The sequence below is a fragment of the Malaclemys terrapin genome, chromosome 6, assembly GCF_027887155.1.
Source record: "Malaclemys terrapin pileata isolate rMalTer1 chromosome 6, rMalTer1.hap1, whole genome shotgun sequence".
NCBI classification, from domain to species: Eukaryota; Metazoa; Chordata; order Testudines; family Emydidae; genus Malaclemys; species Malaclemys terrapin.
In genome coordinates, this window is record NC_071510.1 from 40,602,116 (window position 1) to 40,622,411 (window position 20,296).

The 20,296-nt window shown below is 43.3% G+C and overlaps 1 protein-coding gene across 1 annotated transcript in view; it reads left to right on the forward strand.

Annotated features, from left to right (window-relative positions):
* The window catches only part of DMRT1 (doublesex and mab-3 related transcription factor 1), an 83,805-nt gene that overhangs the window by 9,170 nt on the left and 54,339 nt on the right, over nucleotides 1-20,296 (forward strand). The window lies entirely within an intron of this gene.

Here is a 20,296-nt window from a genome sequence, read left to right on the forward strand (position 1 = left end):
ACTGTAGGTCAGTGTCAGAGCTAGGGTTAGAAGCCAGGTTGGCTGAATGCAGTCCTGTGCCCTCTCCACTGGATCATGCTGCCTGACCTTTCACAGGGCCTTGTTTGTATGTAGATGCAGCTCTTTGGAAAACAACCATCTACAGTAGTAGTCAATGCTGACTGAGTCAAACTGTGCCCTGAGCTGGAGGCAGACTGCTCTCATTGACAGCCAGGAGAACAACGCAAACACCCAGGAGGACTCCTGTGAGGACAAAACTCGCTCTAACATTAGTATATAGTACATAGGAGGTCATAGTGACAATAGTTAATTCTATTCCTTATGCAAGCTGTTGGCTTTAAAGGCTTAGTAATTTTTCTTTTGAACTTCATCACACTGCACATAGTTTGTGTGTGAAGGAGTCACACAAATCATATAGGGTGCCAGGGAGAGAGGGACTTTCCTCATTGTATCTATTTTACTGGCAGGTCAGAAATATTATGACACCTTGAGAAACCAGAGACAATTTTTCAGACCTTTGCAACACGCCATTTTTGGAAAAGAGGAAAAATGAGGTGTACTGGTGCTAGAACAGCAGCTTGCCCATGTACTGTTTCATTCTTGGTGACAGTGTTTAGATTGAAAGGTGCGTCTTATCTTCCAGAATCAGAAAGAAAATAACCATGGGAGTTTGCAGGACAGTTGGCAGGAGTAGCATGGGAGCAAATGAAACAATTTGGGCAGGACACATAATGAGATCTGCTTACAGAAGTTCTGTGTTACTGAGCGATTTTTCTGAAAAAGTATCATCTGGTTTAACTGTAGTACACAGATATTGTAATGCTTAGTAAAAAGCCAGGATTTGGGAGCATTTAGAGCAACAGTTTGTTCCTCGTGTTTTGTTTTGTTAATTTAACGTAGTAGGCAAAATTCAGAGATGAGTTACTCTTAGTGGAGACTTAGCTGATGTGATTGTACCTTTCAAATAGCCTTTCTTATAGTCCCAGAGTCTACGATCCCCACAAATGTGATGTCCTTGCACTTCTTTGGTTTACATCAGAAATGCAGAGCCATGAAATGGAGGTTGCAGAGGGAGCCACTCACATGAAAGGAAGGAATCTCACAGCATTTTCATGGAAGAAATGTAATAATTTGTGCCCTCATTTGGGGGTTTTGTCACACATTATGCCTTGGCAAGTTGGGATGTGTGGGCGTAACATACACATTGAGGTGACCAGAAGATGTTGTAGGATACTTCAACTTTCTGGGTCTCCCCCATGTGTATGCAATTGAGACTCCCCTAAGATTTAGCATACTAAAGCTCGCACCCACTTATCTCCAGGCAGCTTTACACATTGTGAGCTTCTCCTCCCTTTTAGGTTTCCTACAATCTTAATCAGGGCATCATTTCTTTGCCTCCATAATGACACTTGTTCTGATCAAGTTAAATGTACCATTATTAGCACTTAGTAATCCATTTCCAGTGTCGACTGCACCTAGCTCAGTGGTCCCCAGTCCTGATTAGGGGCATCTGGGTGCCATTCAGATACAAATATTTAATAGTACTACAGTTTCATTTCAGATAGAATATAGGTTTAACAAAATCTGTAATCTGGCCAGTATATAGGAGAAAAGATCCAGATGAAATACAGAACCGACACTTTGTTAATGTCACTGGACTAAAAAAATTGAAGGTTTAGTTCATTGTTATTTTTCCTTTTGATACATTTATCATGAATAATGGAAACAAAGGTGTTTTCTTCATATTTCACTTGGTATGATCTCCCTTTATTAAGAGACTGTTGGAGGAGTGGTGGGGTTTTTCTACATATCGTTAGGTAGTTATGTGGTTATTGGTCCATTGGCAAAGTAGCATTTAAGTGTTTACAAGTAGAGCCTTGAAAATCCGCGGCTATCTGCTTTATATCCGCATCTGTGGCTGTGGATATCCGCAGACCATTTTTGCAGATTGTGGATCAGATGCGGATACAAATTTTGTATCTAGCGCCCTGCAAATCTGTGGATATCCACAGGCCATTTTTGCAGATCGGATGCAGATACAAATGTTGTATCTGCGCAAGGCTCTATTTACAAGTACACAATGTTTTGCAAATGATGCATAGAAACTTAAATTTTAAAAAACTTTTTTAGTAAATTTTTTTCAGTTAGAAAATATTGAAATACTTTGTTTTAAGCTGCCAATTGCAAAGAAGCCTATGGATGTTATGTGCTGAACTCTCACGGGCATTCATTCGGATTTGGGCACCCAAGCCCAGATCCTCAAAGATATTTAGGTCCCCAACTCCCACTGAAATCTGGGCCTTAAATCCCTTAGGCCTCTTTGGAAATCTCTCCTTTACCCTTTAATTTCCTCTTTTCCTTCTTTTCTCTTAGTCTTTCACTATGTTCATGCTTAAACAAGAGCCTGAGTTGGGGTATGGAGGAGTAGGTTCTTATGCCCCTGTATGGACACCCAGTCCAGTCACAATCTCTAAAACAAAGGAAAATTTAGGCAACAGTTATTATTGATGAGCTATTAGATTGTGAGATGGTCTCCCAAGGGAACTGGCAAAAGTCCCATTGCTTGGACTGGACAAAGGTCCATGGAAAAATATGGAAATGAACAATCCTGCACTGTCAGGTATGTGGGCTAAAGAACCTGCCAATAATAGATCTTTTCTGTTTCTGATTTCTGTGATTCAGTACTGGATTTGTAGGTGGTGTTGGATAGTGGAATGGATGTGACCTAACAATGCACAGCCATTGCAACAATGGCAAGTCTTCTGCTTGCTATGAATTCTCTATACAGGGGATACCTCTTGTCGAGCAAGTGAGGTATTACTGCTTCTCTCTTTGTTGCTTTGGTACAGCCATATTTAGGAATGCTGCAGAGACTTTTGAGCATCTCATTATAAAAAGGGCATAGATAAATCTGAGCGAATCAAGAGAAGGGTGGCAGAAATGATGTACAGCTTGTCAAAAAGGAGACTAAGGGTGGATATTACAGTCTATAAATATCTGAACGGTAATAATATGAAGGAGGGGGAGTGATTATTTACAGTACTTGAGACTGCATAACAAGGAGCAATGGCTTGAAACTAAAAAAAGGAAAAAATTAAATTAGACAGTAGACACTTTTTTTCCTACCTGGAAGTGCAGTTAGGCAATAGAATGACCTGCCTAAGGACAAGGAGGTAAGTGAAGCATAATTGTAACCATAGGTGGCGAGTTATATGTGCCCGTGCTCCACCAATATTCAGGAACGTGGGCCCGGATCCACCAATGTTTGGGCTTAGATTTTCAGAGCCGTCCCATCTATAGGATGGATCGGGGCAACCGCCCCGGGCCCTGTGCTTTGGGGGGCCCTGCACTTCAGGGGGACACGGGGTCCAGGGCGGCCTGGGGGGTTAGCAGGAGGCCTGGCGACGGCAGCAGCAAGCAACCCAGCCCCAGCCTGCCTCACCCTGCTCCGCTCCTTCCCGCCTCTGCTCCGCCCCCATTCCACCTCTTCCCCCAAACCCCCACCCTAGCTCTTGCTGGCTTCTGCTCCTTCCCCTCGAGCAACATCAGGAGCCAGAGGTGTGGGGCGGAGCGGGGTGGGGTGGGCTGGGGCCGGGTCAGTTGCTACTGCCAGCACCAGGCCCCCCACTAACCTCCCAGGCCACCCTTTACCCCATGTCCCCCTGAAGGGTGGGCCTCCCCAAAGTGCGGGGCCCAGGGCGGTTGCCCTGGTCCATCCTATGCATGGGACGGCTCTGCTTGGACCTGTTCTGGGCACCGGCAAAAGTTGTACAAACCTGGCGCCCATGATTGTAAGAGGTATTTAGGAGAATGTTAGATAACATACTTGATGATTAATATGGAGGGTGAATCCTGATCAATGCGGAGGTTAAACTAGAAGATGACATAAATCTCCTGCAGCTTTGTTTTCTCCTGTGTGATTCACAGCCTATGGACTATGGTCAGGATTTGACTACACTTAAATAAATCAGAATTTAAATCTTAATGTTACAGGATAGTTTGTCCCTGAGTATGTTCTCAATTTATTCTCCACTCCTGTAGTTTGAAGAGTGTGTATTTTATTACATCTTTCCTGGTTCTAATGTTAAATATAGGTGATACATGATCTTCCCTACAGTTCACATGAGTCTCTCTCTCTCTGGAGTAAATCCTGAAGTAGCACATATGCTTACTTAAGGCCAGACAACTTTGTGGAAATACCGTAGTAATGCAGCAGAAGTACAGCAAAACTGCAATTTTCCAAGTAGAAATCTTTGGGTGAAATGTTCATGACTTTCTTTTCCAGTTTTCAACTTGCTTGAACATTTTTGATGAAATTCAGATTTTTTTGAAAAACTAGTTTAAAGAAATGTGTGTGTGGGGAGAGATGGGGGGAAGGTCGCTAAAAACTGTTTTCTCACCAACTCCAGAGAAGAGCTCGTTAAGGGGATTCTTCACCCTGGTGCATATGCTGCGGAGAGCTCTCTGCACTGCCATATGGGAATGGGGGAGGGGCTGGTGGATTTGTACACAGTGTGAATGCACTAGGGCCATACTTCTCATTGGTGGGAACACTGAGCTGCATCTACTGCGACTCCTCTAAATCTTACTGTCATTGGCCAGGGGCTGAATAAGTGGGTTTGGAGGACCCAAGGCACATCCTGGTGCTGAGGCTCTTTTCCCTGGATCCTGCTGTACTTCAGAAGTTTCCTTTTACTAGGGCTTTCTTTGATTGATCAGCATTTTCCCCCTATATTAATGATTCCTTGCTATTTTCAGAACATTATGGTAGAGCCTCTTTTTCTTGGGCTACTCTGAATCTGCAGACCTTCTGGATCAGCATTTCTGACATAGGGTGAGATTTTCAAAGGCACAGATGAGAAAGATCCTCAGCTGGGGTAAGCTGTCACAGTGCTCCATTGACTTCAGTGGTGACAATTTACACCAGCAGAGGGTCTGCCCCAGGTGTCTAGCTCCCATTGAAAGCCTGTGGGAGTTGGTTGCCTGTCTGTGCTTTGTACCTCTGAAAATTGCCCCCATAATCTGATATTGTGTAGTAGATCTGCATTCTAATTCGAGGGGTTACTTGTTCCTGGCATATGTTATAAACACTGAGACAAAGAATTTTGGTCCATTATGATTTTTTATATAGGGACACTGTATTATTAATCTCTCTGTGCCTAACTGCTTGTTCCTTCCCGTGCCCTTGAAATATTTCCTATTATTTATCTGAATGTGTGGTATTTTGCTGATTTAAAAAAAAAAACAAGATTAAAAGTGGAGCCTGAAAGATGATTGTACAATTCCTTAATTAAATTTTGACACTGTCCCATTTGTTTCTTTGCCCCATATTTTATACCTCACAAATCCTAGTTCTTTCTGTTTACTTTTTGATGGTTCTTCCTTATTTATAAGGCCCTACCAAATTCCTGGCCATGAAAAACATGTCACGGACCGTGAAGTCTGGTCTTAATTGTGTGCTTTTACCCTATACTATACAGATTTCACAGGGGAGATCAGTGTTTTTCATATTGGAGGTCCTGACCCAAAAGGGAGTTTCAAGGATGTCACAAGGTTATTTTAAGGGGGTAGCAGTATTGCTACCATTACTTCTGCACTGCCTTCAGAGCTGGCCAGCTAGAGAGTGGCGGCTGTTGACCAGGTGCTCAACTCTGAAGGCAGCTCCCCGTCAGCAGCTGTGCAGAAGTAAGGGTGGCAAAACTATACCATGCCACCCTTACTTCTGCACTGCTGCCTTCAGATCTGGGCGGCCAGAGAGTGGCGGCTGCAGACTGAGGGCCCAACTCTGCAGGCAGCAGTGCAGAAGTAAGGGTGGCAATACTATACCATGCCATCCTTACTTCTGTGCTGCTGCTGGCAGCGGCTCTGCCTTCAGAACTGAGCTCCTGGCCAGCAGCCGTCACTCTCCAGCTGCCCAGCTCTGAAGGCAGTGCAGAAATAAGGGTGGCAATACTGCGACCCCCCTAAAATAACCTTGTGACATCCTTGCAACATCCTTGCAGCAGTGCAAAAGTAAGGGTAGCAGTACCACAACGCTCCCTACACTAAACTTGCAACCCCCTTCCCCCTCAACTTATTTTTGGATCGGGACCCCTACAATTACAACACCATAGAATTTCAGATTTAAATAGCTAAGATCATGACATTTATGATTTTTAAAATCCTATGACTGTGAAATTGACCATAATGGACTGTGAATTTAGTAGGGCCCTACTTATTTATAGGGTTGGCAGAACTCAATTTTTATTTGTTTTATAATTTTGACAGATAATATTAATGTTTATTTTTAAGCATTTTTTTCCATTTTTATCGATTTTAAATTTTCACAGCTGCATATAATTGTGGGGGGTCAACATCACATGTAAAAAAATACAGTTAGAAATTCTAGTAAGTTCTCAACCAGCATTTTTCCTGCTCTGCATATTTGTACATTTCTAGTATTATCAGTGGAAATATTTCTGCATCGGTTTGTGAGTGTACTGTGAAATCAATGTTTACCAACATTTACCCATAAAAACCTAGTTTTTCCAAGCCTACTTATTCATCATATTGGCCCGTATTTCACATTTAGTGTATTTATTGTTAGATGGTCTGTGTAACCAATAGCTTACCTTTGAACATTTTCTTTCTGGATTTTTCCTTTCTGATGCTTATTCACATTCACCCCTTCCCTAAACTTGTCTTAACTGTGGTGTTCAGTGATCCCACAATGCTTACAAGAGCTCTACTTTATTTGCTGTCTGATTCCAGCTGTTTGTTAATAGCAATAGAAGAGTCACAGCGCCCCACCCAGACTCTGCCTGGGAAACACAGCACTTAAAGGCCCTAATATCATACAGTCCTTCCTCTCTGAAGTTCATTGTCCTTGTTTTCACCTGTGTTTGCTCTTATATTAGTCACAGTCACAAATTTGACTAGATCAATCAGTTCATGGAATTCCTACCCACATGGTATTCCACCATACATCCAGGAGGAGATTTTTGAAGGCTCACATCTACTTAGGTGCCCAGCTTGCAAAGGAAGGTGGGTGCCTAATTGTTCTTGAAGTTTTTGCATTTAATCATACCTTCTGTGCGGCGTAAAATTAAGGACAACATTTTCAAACATGAGTGTCTCGCTGTAGGCACCTATAAATCTAGACACATGCACCTAAATAAACAGCCTAATTTCTGTTGGCTCTTGGAGATATTGAGAGCTTTGAATCAGCCAATTTATTTAGATATTTAAATATGGTTTTTAGGTGTCTCAGTTTAGGCATCCTGTTTGAAAAATTTGCCCTAGCTTCCTTTCTAATTCTCCTTTACACCTTTAGCTAAATTTTCAGAGAGACCTCTACCAGGTTTCTCTGTATATACAGGCCATTTACACACTCAGAGCCAGATCCTTAGCTGCTGCAAAACATCATAGCTCCAAAAATCTGGCCCTCAGTTGCTGTGCATTATTGCTTGTGTGTGTAACTGATAGATTGTGCATGAGCAAAAGTTATTTGTGGTTAGTTTGCATTTTCATGGACGCATTTTTTTGTGAGAATAAATTCTATCACTTGCATACACTAGTAATCACATGCAAGAATTGTGTGTGCAAGTTATTTGCACTCACTAATGCAGGCCACTATAGACATATAGAAGGTTCTATACCGTTCCTAGTCATATCGCTACCAAGAGTGTGTCTGCATAGTAAAAAAAAAAATAAAAACAAACCTCCCATTATTACTAGTTGGGTTTTTTCAGAAATCTTTTGGATTTCTGTCATCATGTTGCTTCTAATCAAGTGGTCTCTAGCAAATTCCGACCATCAGTTTACTCCCTTTGTTATTTTTAGTGTGAGCTATAATGATTTTATCCCAGTCATATTTCCTCCAAGGTCTTCTATCTCAGATACTTGTAAAGCTATCCCTCCCTACTAATGTTTTCTTTGATCTTCTTGTTAATGACTTAAATCCATACTTATTTTATTTCTCCTCCTCTCGTGTTTGCTCCTCCAAATCTGCAGGATGTTTATAATCACTGTCTGGGCTTTTGGTTTTCTTTCCCAATTCTTTTTCCATAATATTTCTTCCTCTTTTTAAAAAAAGTTCTTGTGTTATGTAACTAATGTTCCTATTAAAAATTTAATTCTCATATGTTATACTGAATTTAAATATTTGTAGTTTTCTTTCTCTCTCACACACACATAAACATACGCACACACACAGTGGTCATGCTCATAGCAAGTGCAGTGAGGTTGAAAACTACATTTCATTATAACCCCTTATTTTTACATGCTCATAATTTTCTAAAACACTAACCTTTTGGGCCCCAGTCAGGCAAACACTCCTACATGTTTGTAATTTTATGCACATGAACAGTCCCATTGAGTATAAATATCCCTATGCATTAAGTTACGCCTGTGCATGAGTTTGGAGGATCAGGGCCTTAGTCAGAAATTTTGAATGCTTGCTCTCTGTCCAAGGGTGAATTTTTTTATGTGTGAAAGTTTGAGCAAAATGTCAGCTGTTTTTGAATTATAGAATGTGTGTGTGGGAAAGGGAGAAAACATTTTCCCCACTTAGAAAAAAAAACCTAGCCCCTCCTTTTTACTCAGCAATGTAACAAACTGCTGACAACTCTGTAAGTTGTTTGTAGTGTTGTTGTAGCCATATGAGACAGTGTATGAGAGGTAGTATTTTTATTGGATCAACTACTGGTGAGGTAATAACTTTTATTGGGCCAATTTCTGTTGCTGAGAGAGACAAGCTTTTGAGCTACACAGAGCTCTTCTTCTTGTCCATAGCTCGAAAGCTTGTTTCTTTCACCAACAGAAGTTGTTCCAATAAAAGATATTACCTCACCCACCTTGTCTCTCTTACCTTGTAAGTTGAAGAAGAACTATAATATGTCAGATATCAGGACTGGTGCCTTTATTTGATTTGGGGGGAAATTGCTTTTTATAATTTAACAAAAATTAGAAGTACTTTAATATTGCATACTGAACACATGCAGTAGATTTTTTTAAGGATGAACAAATTGGGCCTAATCCACTCCCACTGAAATCAGTGGGAGTGTTTCCAGTGACTTCAGGAGGAGTTGGATCAGGCCCAATGTAAATAAGTGCACAACTGAGAAGCTGGTTATGCCATATGCTTCCTCCGAATATACAGTAGGGTGACCAGATAAGGGAAAGAAAATATCGGGACACATGGGGGGGAGGGGTGCAAAAAAAAAAAAAAAGCTGAGTCAGTCCCGCTGGCAGAGCAAAAAAACCCCAGCGTTGCTGGCGGATATTGGGACAAACCCCGAAATATCTGGGCAGTCCCGATTCTATCAGGACGTCTGGTCACCCTAACATACAGTCTCCCACCTACTGGCCAACCCTCCTGCCTCCTTGTTATTTTCTCAGATTGTTTTGCCTTTTAAAGTAGTTTTTGTTGTTTTAAGTGAATTAAAGACCTTAAAGTGACTTTTTTTTAACGTATGATAGGAACAAAGGGAATCCTAATAGTAATATTGGACCACTACTTGCTGGAAATGATAGAATTGTCAATAGTAATGCAGAAAATGAAGGAGGGTTCAATAAATATTCCTGTTCTAAACCTGGGGAAATGCCAGATGATGCAGTCACATGATACGATGAAGATGAAATACTTTCCATTCTAACAAAATCTAAGGAGGGTGTTAAACAGCAGCTACTCAAACTAGACATTTTAAATTAGCGGGTCCAGATAACTTGTATCCAAGAGTTTTGAAAGAGATGGCCAAGGAGTTCACTGAACCACTAATGTTGAGTTCTTTTTCAGTAATTCTTGGGACACTAAGGAAGTTCCAGAAATTGGGTCACCTTGATCCTGGGGGCCAGTTTAGCTTCAGCATAGGTTAGAACAGGGTCAGGGCTCTTCTAACCTGCACAGGCTAAAACAATATTAGGGACCATTCTGTCAGCACAGTCTGGTAATTAGGGCACTTAGTTAGGAGGTGGGAGACCCAAGTTCAAATCGCTGTTCCAGTGACTACTTAATTATTCATAAGTAGTAGAACAGCTTCCAGAGGAGAAAGCCACATGCCAGATTATCCCATAATCCAGTGGTTAGGGCACCCTCCTACAATAGCAGAGATGCAAATTCAAATCCTTTCTCCACATCAGACCGAGGGGGGAATTGAAACTGGGTCTCCCACATGGGTCCCCTAACCACTGAGCTAATGTTTACAATGGAGGTGCCAACAATACTTTCTCTGGCCATTTTTGTGAATCCTTTACTATGCTTCTGTCAAAATGCTGAAAATTGGAATGAAATTGAATTGGGACAAAACAAGCTGTTTTGACTTTTTCAGTTCAGGAGAAACTATTTGGCAAACCCAACACAAATTCACCAATAGTTTCAGTTGACCTGAAACTGCATTTTTTGGCAAATAAACTGTTTATCAAAAAAATGTTGCCCCGTTCTCCTTCTGAGTGCTTTACCTTGCAATCTTAATAGTGTTCTTTTTACTGTCATGCTTTTTAATTAGTTTCTTAATTTATATTGCACCTTTCTTGCCAAGTAAAATATAGTCTATTTGACATTGGTTTAAAACTTAATTTTAGTTCAAACTTGAAAAAAACTATATCAGGAAGCGTTTGCTAAGTAAACTCAGATAATGACTCCAGCATTATTGTTGGAGGGGGGGAAATAATATTCATTCCTTCAGCATAAAATCAGTATTGTTTCTGGCAGTAGAATAAACCTTGAGAAACATAAGAGTTTAGGCATTGACGTCTTTACGGATAAAGCCAGCTCCTGCCCACAGACTGCTTTCTCCTGATAGTGTTCACACGGTGCTTGTGCCTTTTTGATAATATTTACAGAATTAGCAGTATTGCTTCTCACCCTCACTGACAGTGTTGCAGGACATGCCAGATATTTTCAGGAGTTGTCAAAAAAATCATTTGAAGACATTCTTAATCACTGGTTGTTTTGTCTTAAGGGCTAGCATGGTAGTGAGAAGAGATGAGGCTGAAGTAGGAGTTGTCAGGTAGGATGTGCCTCAAAAAGACATTGTTAGATAAGGAAGTGGTGCAGCAATTAAGTATGACCCTGTATATTGCAGCTGTAGTGGAATAGCAGCCGGCCTGGAAAGGCTATAATACTTTCATTGTGCCCTTTTTTTAACATGTATTTCTGCTTTGAAAAGTGGCTATGTAAAACTGGCACCTTCTTACCGAACAGATCAGCTCCCTGTGTGTGTATTGAGAGCAATGTCTAATCACTTTTGGAAAATTGTACATTTTTGCTCCTGTTTGCCCTGCACAGCTTAGAGAGAGATTAATTATTTTCCTGCGTGTGCATCAACATTCAAATTATTTATTAAGTTCCAATCAGTTACATTTGTGCAAATCCATTGAAGGAACAGGCTTGGACCTGTGTCACTGAAGGCATCATCTGAAGACCCTGGGGCTGCAGAGACATCGCCAAGGGCACAGGTTAGCCTGCAAAACCTTTATTACAGGTGATGATGGACAAGAAGAGAAAAAACCCAGCATGGCTGAGTTTGCAGGGCTGGCACTTAGAAAAAAAAATCCTTTCATTTGTAAGCTTTGCATTTGAGCAGGAGTATTGAGAGACAATGAGCCAGGAACCCCACAGTGTCATTTTTCCAGAGACATTTAGAGTATAATTGCCCTTTAACTCTCTCGGTGCACTAGGATGTCAGTGACTGGTCCTCAGTAATAATTCCTTCCAAATGTAGAGGTGTGGCCTTCTGTGTAAAAGTCCAAATGAACAAGTGCAAGCTCCTCTGCTGCTAAACAAGCTCCATTCATGTCCCTAATCCATGTGTTCTGCCACTTAGCATGCAGTTGTAAATGTGAATGCTTTGAGTTACCTCTATCAACCAGTCCTAATGGGATTGCCATTTCCTTGAGCATTGGGACAAATCTAGAGATGTCGCTCATTGGCTGGGGAACCTTGGAGACGCAGCAGAGTTACTCTCGCTTCATAGCAGCAGCAAAATGGCCAAGGTAGATGTCCATGTCTACAGAGAGCCTAATTTAAGTGATCCTTTTAAGGGTCTTGAATGCCTTTGTTTTATACATTGGGCTTTGGCGGGGGAATGAGGGAGGGTTGCACCGATGAAGCTACACCATTGCACACTTGGAGGGCTTGATTCATGGTTCCGTGCCACACGTGTGTAGCCATTTATGCCTGTGCAAAGCATGGCCATCCTGAGGGATTTTTTGAACTATTGGAGTGCAGGAAAAGCGTCTGAAAAGTTTCTTAAAACGGGGGGGGGGGGAGGGGGAATCCCCACTTTCATCCTGTAATTAAAAATGGCCAACTGGCTTATTATTGGAATTTCCTTAACAATAAATGAATGTTTTCATTATTTTAAATTCACCTTTGGGCTAAGAACAAGGCTGAGAACTTCGCTAGAAAGTTATAAACACCTGAAAATCGGGCATTAGAAAGAAAGTGCCTCCTAAATTTATATCTGTAGAGTCATCATAAAATGATTTTTTTAAAAGAAAATCAGAAACATTCCTTAGGGAGTCAATTTCCCCCCCATTATTTAAATAATTTATTTTTCTGGGTAAATAGCTTTTTCTGGGGACAGCTTCTTCTCATGGAGGATTAGAGTCAGTGACGTAGCCACCAGCAGGGAAGCGAACACATAAAAAAAGGTGCCACCTGCCGCGAAGCAGTGAATTAAAAAAAAAAAGAAAAAAATATGAAAAATCCAAGTCTTGCCGCCAAAGACTGAAGAACCCGCCGCCGAATTACCCGCCGAAGACCCAGAGTGACTGAAGGACCCGCCGCCGAATTACCCGCCGAAGACCCGGAGCGACTGAAGGAGCCGCTGCCGAATTGCCGCCGAAGACCCAGAGCGACTGAAGGACCCGCCGCCGAATTGCTGCTGAAGACCCGGAGCGACTGAAGAACCCGCCACCGAAGTGCCGCCCTTGCTGGGAAGCACCCCTGAGTGAGTAAAAATTAAAAAGGCACCACTCTGGGGGAATGTGCTCAGTGGGAGCGGCCATTCCCCCTGCTCCCGCCCCAGCTACGCTACTGATCAGAGTCTGCCACCCTGACTCAGTGACTAGTATCTTACTCATGGAGCAGTCCCATTAATTTCAGTGGGATTACTTACAGGGTAAGATGTTACCCGTACTCAGGCCACGTCTACAGTGCAGGTGCCACAGCGGCACAGCTCTGGTTCCATAGCTATGCTGCGGTAGTGCCAGAATGGAGACTCCCTTCAGTGACAGAAGGGGATTTTCCATCACTCCAGGAACTCCATCTCCCTGAGCGAGGGTAGCAAGGTAGACAGATGCATTCTTCCATCAGTCTAGGTGCAGCCACGCCAGGGTTTAGGCTGGACAAGTAAGTATCAGAAGCTAGCCCTTAGCTAGATGTCTGAGGGAGGTAAACACAGAAGTTCTGACGTTCCTTTCACTTTCACTCATATACACAAGGAGTGACTCCACTGAAGCCAGTTGGGCCTGACTCTCATTTACACTAAGGCCTCTTTGCATTGCTCCGGCAGTGTAAAGGGGCCTTAAATTAGGCATAACTGTAATTTACACCCACGTTAGGGCCTCTTTACGCTGCCAGAACAGTATAAAGGGCCTTAGTGAAAATGAGAATCAGGCTCAACAGAGTTACACTGGTGTAAAACTGGCCTAAGTGAAGAAAGACTCAAGTTCATGGGACTGGGATGAGAGAGGGGGAGAGGTGGAGTTGAAGGATAGAACCGCTGGCACCTCTGGGATCTAATAGTCAGGCATACCTAATTGTTGCTACTACACTTCCCAGCTTAGGCTAAAGAGGGTCGTCCCACCCTCCTACCCACCCTTTATTAACAGAGAGAAAAAATATTACAGAAACATTTGGGGGGGTAGGAGGTGATTTGCAATGTTTCAAACCGCTCCATGTGTTACATACCTGTGTAGGGTACGCATAATACATCACATGCTACATGCTTAAACAGATTACTGACGGCTTTTGTATGCGCAGTGACAAGAGCTCTAAAGGTCAGAAAAGCTTCCTTAACAAATTTGATAAGATAGTGCAGTGAGCTGTAAAGGCATAAAGTCCTGGGGGTCGGAGACCAGACTAGAAGAAATAATTATGCATGGTAATGGGTAATTACAGATAATGGCCTATTTTGGGGGGTGGCAGAAAATACACAGCCCCACAACCTTGCCTGGAATGCACATTGTCTAGCACATTAACTTTATAGCAAGCTAAAAGTTCAGCACTGGAACAAAAACAAATCCCTAATTTACAAGGGAAATAGCACAGAAATGTTCTTTTCAGAGGCTGAGTTTATTTTTAAAGGCAGAACAAACGTGAGGGTTTTGTTTTGTTCCAGCACCCCCAAGTCAAAAGAACACTGATGGCTAAGCAGAAAATAGTTAATGGTGCCAGCTTTGTTTGACATCTAAAATAGCTCTGTCATGACTGTCTGGTGGGAGAAACATATTGTTCCAGCATTTCTGATTATTACTTTAGGGAGTGATTTCACACCAGCCTCTTTCAAGGCTACTGTCTGACTTCAGAGCCAGCCATGAATTGAACTAACACACTGTCGGAGCAGCATTGCCAGGGTAGTTAGTAGGGGAGTTAGAATGCATTCAGCTGAGCAAGGGGGAAATTGTTAAGTGCTGATCCTAGACTCTTATGAGGGCTGAAGACAACTATTGGCTGCTGAGGTGAATGGGTTTTTCTTCCCCAGCTTACGGTGTGTGTGTGTGTGTGTGTGTGTGTGTGTGTACACAAACTTGGTTAATGACAATGAACATGCAATGGATCACTTGATGATTACCTGTTCTATTCATTCCCTCTGAAGCACCTGGCATTGGCCACTGTTAGAAGACAGGAGACTGGGCTAGATGGACTTTTAGTCTGACCAAGTCTGGCCTTCTTATGTTCTTAGTTGTAAAGAATCAGAAATCAGCAAATGCAGAAAATGAGGTTTACATAATAATGGTTATTCACAGTGCATGTATGCAGTTTCCCCTTCCACTATGTATATCCATGCAGCTCCCATTGGAATCAATTAGATTTGTGTATATCTAAGGCCAAGTAGGGCCCTTTGTATATTAAGGTATATCTTTATTAGTATAACTAGTAATCCAAAAAAACTCATATATACGAGGGCGAGTAAATGTTACTATAAGAACAGTAACTTTTGCATTTCTTGATTATATGTTCAGTTATGTCATTGTGTCCTTATGATTGCGTTATTATACATTTTTGTATTGAGTGTGCCTTATTTTGTTAAAAAGAAAAAAGAAAACAGGGAAAGAGCGATTTCAACACTGACTTGGGTGTTGATTGCACTGTGCGCATCTGTGGCTGCATACCCCCAAATATTAGCAGCTAAGGGGGTTCTCCTCTGACTTGTGGGCTGGGATTGCACAGTGTGCAAGGGACCAAATCCTGGAGCCCTTGCCCAAGCCAGATTACCATTGTGGTTAATGAGCCACTGGTTTAAATCACCTGCTTCTGCAAAAAGAACTTTGAACAGTGGGTCAACTCCTCAGCCAGTGTAGGTTGGCATAGCTCTGTTGACATGAATGATACTATGCTGATTTATTCTGACTGTTGATCTGGTGCACTATTTTAAAGCATGTGGCTAAGTAGAGGCATGGGATCTGGGCCTCTCATAGGGATGTAGATATATAGGACTCTTAGGTGCGGCTGACCCAGGATCTTGCCTCTTTTAAAAAAAAAAATCTCAACCCTCCTGAAATGAATTACTGGTTAATTACTATTAATATGCCATAGACCTGAAGAGCCGTGTACAACACTGAAAGATCAATAATAGTATTTATCATGAGGTATATTGATCTTCCATCTCAGAGTGGGTCATATTTCACACCACATCCTTCAGTGCACAAAAGTAGCAGAAATACTGTATAAGGCTACGTAAACAGGTAGAAGTGAGTTTAGTGATCAAGTACAGCGTACGAGGACTAGAATGGGAAGTGATAACATCAACCTGGCAAAGGGCGCCAGATGGGAGGGAGGGTGTGGGGGGCAGCACTGTATGGCAAGCCCAAATTAGAGACTGGCCTAGGAGAAGATGTGGTGTACATGAATCAGGTACATGAATCATGTATAGTATACATGAATCAGGGACCAGTGTGGGGAGGAGGCAGATGACGCCCTATTGTGTGCCTGTATCAGTGACCAGAGGGGGAAGGGGGGAAAGACGTTGGCAGCGCCACATGGTGTGGTCACTGGTGACTTGTGGGCAGGAAGAGGCGGGTGGTGCTGTATGGTGTGCCAGCATCACTGACCGGTATGTGGGAGGACACATGTGGGGCCGTAAGGCATGCCCCCCTCAGTGACCTGAAGGCTGAGGACAATTTTTCCAACCCCTCTCTCCTCATACTTGTGCACTGGTGGGTTGCTACTTTGCTTCAGTGTTGAACCCAGTGTTCTTGACCCCATTTTGGCTACAGTTGCACAAAGTACTACTGTACCTTAAGAAGGTTGGTAGAAGATTACACCTATGCAGCATCTGAACTCCCAGAATACTTTGTAGACTTAGGGCAAGGCTGGTCCTGGTCCTGCACACTGCACAGAACTAGGGAGAGGGTGCAAGGAACCTCTCCTGGTTCCCAAGCATGGGGACTAGAGACAGTCAAGGACAGTATAAGGCTAGCACCTGCAGCAACACTAACCTTCCAAAGAATGCAGGGAAGGGCAGAGTTGGGAGCAAATGAGGCAGCTGGTTAAAAGATGTAGTATCAGTTGTTCTCCTTGGAGCATCGTGCCTAATACTGAGCTCCCGCTGGAGTGATGCACCCCTCATGTGCAGGGATTTCTTTGTTCTCCACGGAAATGCAGCCACCTCTGGAGTGAGAAAGCAGCAGCCAATCTGCCAGCAGCACTGTACAAGTGCTGAGGGTTTCATTTGGGGGAACAGATGAAAAATAGCTTATTAAATGAAAACAACTGAGTCGATCTAGGCAGGCTGTAATTAGCAGAATTCAACCTGCCCAGGCTACAGCTCTTCTTTAATAAATTCAGCGCTGGGGGTTCTTTAATGACTACGAGTGGGCAAGGATTTGGTTTTATGTCTGACGTACAACACAGTTCGTAACCAGTACAGCACTTCCAGCACTATGCTGGAACTCAAGGGAATGGGCCAGCTACTGAGTAACTCCCCACCCCCACCAGCACCTAGCTTTTCCTTGAAGCTCCCCCAATTAGGGAGCGTCTCATCCTGACCCTGTTTAGTTTAAGAGCTGGTAGAGATGCAGGCAGATCAAATGCCTAAAAGTCTCTCCTTCAAACACAAAATCCTCTCCTTTTGAAGTGTAGTGTCCGGCTTTGCTTCAGGTGATTTCAAGTTCAGTCAGGGAAATAGAAGGAAAATACAGGGAGAAGATGTGGTTAAGTATTTTAAAGGTAGAGGGCCTGATTCTGGTCCCTAATCTTGCCCCTGTGCGCTGTTCAGGGGCACAATAGTCTGAGAGAGAATTCCCCGGGAACACAAGCATCGTAGGAGCAAGTGTCTCCTTGCAGCCCCCAGCGTCTGGTGTGTACCAGGAGCAGGAAGATGCGTGCGGTCCGAGCTCTCAGAGCAGCCAGCACCAGCACAAGTGTGCTGTGAATCAGAGTAACCCCTGAGGATGTTCCAACTTTCACCAAAGGCCATTTTGGGCCTCAACAGTAGCCCAGAATCCAGGTGGTGCAAAGATGCCATAAAGCTATGCCTTCTGTGTTGTATCTCTGAGGACATGCAGCCCTGTATCTAGCCAAGAATACTCCAGGGAAAGGCAGTAACCAGTCACCATGCTTGGCTGCAAAGAAAAGCGCTTAGGTTTTAAATCCTGGGTGCAGGAGTTGGCTGGAGCCTGTGCTAGTTCTCAGCTGCTCTTCGCATGATGTTGCGATTTCCTGCATCTTTTGGAATATAACACGATAGTGCCATGAGACCTCACTGAGGCCTCACTCTTCTGCCTCATCTCACGTGGCAAGAGCATTTGGGTCTGCTCCAAAGCCCACTGCAGTCACTAGGAGTTGCTCCAGATAGGGGAGGCTGTTTTACTTTCCCTGAACTTTCTTCCTATGTCTCCTGCTTTTCTGGTGTGTTGTTAGGAGTGCTTCCCAGCCCTCTGGCTGTAGCTCACGGAGGATGTTTGTCAGGCCCATTATAAGAATTGTGGATTCCATAATTTCATGTTCATGAAAGAAAAACGTCCCAGGCTTCTGACAGTTTGAGATTTATGCATGTGGGTGAGTGTGCGGGTGAGTGAACTGGTGAACTGATGAGTCTTAAAAGAGCAGCTCATAAGATTGTACAGATTTTTAGAGAGCAGGAGACAGCAGAAGAGACACAAAGGACCAGACCAATAGATTCATCATGGGGCCCAAGCGCTAAGCCACCAGGGACTACAGCACAACCACGTCAGGAAAAAAGAGGGCGTTGGCTTGTCAACCCCTTAACTCAGTAAACTCCAAATGATGGCTGCCCAGCACGGGTATGCTGTAGTGTGTGCATGAATCTATAAGCTCCCTTTGTGCTCCTATGAAAGAGGCAGCCATAATGCTACATCCAGTGCCTCTTTTCGGGGAAGGGAAAGTGCTAACCCTGCCAGCAGTATTGAACCCCAGAAGGGGTGTGTTTGAGGGATTTGGGGCATGATCATGGCTGTACCCCTGCTTCAGCCCTTCCCACCATGAAAGACCTTTGGAAGCATCAGGAGGCTGTTGCTGGGGCTATAGGGAGCACAACACCCTTTCTAAAAGTGCAGCAAGTGCTGCATGTGAGCAAGCCCCCGCCCCCCAGTATGCTTGCTCCGTCCCTGCACAGGCATAAAGTGCCCCAGCCAGCCAAGTCTGCCTTGCTAACCTTCTATCTCCTAGAAAATCTGTATCCCAGCACGGGAAAGAATGGAGGACATTACATTTGGCTGTTGACATATAGTATGAGAAGCTGAGCAGCCTGGCTGCTAAGTTTGGGGTCAAGGTAATCCAGGGATTTGTTTGATTGACTAGCTTTTCAGTTCCAGTCACCTGAGTTTTGATTTGACCAAAGTCCCGGATGAGATGAACTTGGAGGGTAAAACTGGCAGACTCTGCTTAACAGAGACACAGGCGTGGAATAACAACAGCACCAAAAACTGGGATGAAGGTGAAATAATAGAGCTATATGGGAAGGGTTTCTGCTTCTCTGACCTGATACCTCTAAGCAGGGCTCTAGCAGCCTCACTTGCACAAATGCTGTCATGTAGATTGGAGAAATGTTCAGAATGTAAGTGCCCAAATGGCTGGATTTGCACTCGGGCAGAGCCTAGGTATTGGGAGAGTCAGGACAGAGAGAAGACACATAGTATTTAAATTACCAAGTTGCTTTGTTTTGACATGTGTAAAGATAAACTCCAGTTACAGCAGGGATGGAACTGCGCTATAGACCTGGCATGATACAACTTTTTGATTGTGAGGGATCTTAATTTCAAGCAGGGAAGGGAGGCAGGGTTGGGTTGAAACCTGTAATAAATGGTACTATTGATCATTTGCAGCTGGAGTGGAGCTCAAATATAATGCTTTACAACTGAGGGTCCTTGTGAGGTAGGTAAATACTGTTGTGTCCGTTTCACAGAGATGGTTACTGTGGCAGAGAACTATTAAGTGACTTGACCAAGATCATGCAGGCTCTGTCCACTATAGGGATTTTGTATAAACATTCCATTACCATTGTTAGCACTGGTTCAGCTCTGAAAGTGTCTACAATATTAGGAGGCCAAAATAGAAAGGTCACTGGCTGGCCACCACTGTCCTTGTTAACACCCTGTCATGTCACGCTGCTCAGAACAGATCTAATCAACATCGTGTTAAAAACAGCAGCAGCAGCTGTCTACACCTGGGATTGAAATGTTGCAGACACCACTGAAGCTGAAATGGTATTGGCGATGGGGGGGGGAAAGCTTTAGAAAACATCCCTAGTGTAGATAGGGCCACAGTGACTCAATGACAGAACCAAGAGTTCTAAAGTGTTTGTGCCTCTGATAAAAAATACCCTGTTCAGTACTTAGCCCAATTCCCCACTGTATCAATACTATATCTTGGAAAGTTACAGCGTTGTTTCCTGTGCACTTATATTAGTGCCTCTAAACTCATGTGACTTTGTGCTGACTATGCTATGTTGGGGGTATGCACAGACCTGATGCATGTGTATGAGAAGAGTAGGGGTGTGTCAAGCACCTGCGAAGTTTTAAAGGACAATCCCCCTCCCCTCAGAGGAGTCAGAAGACACCAGACCTGCCCTGGGCTAGTATAGAGAGAGTGGAATTTATACATTCATGCATTAGCAGCTGAGAATGAAGT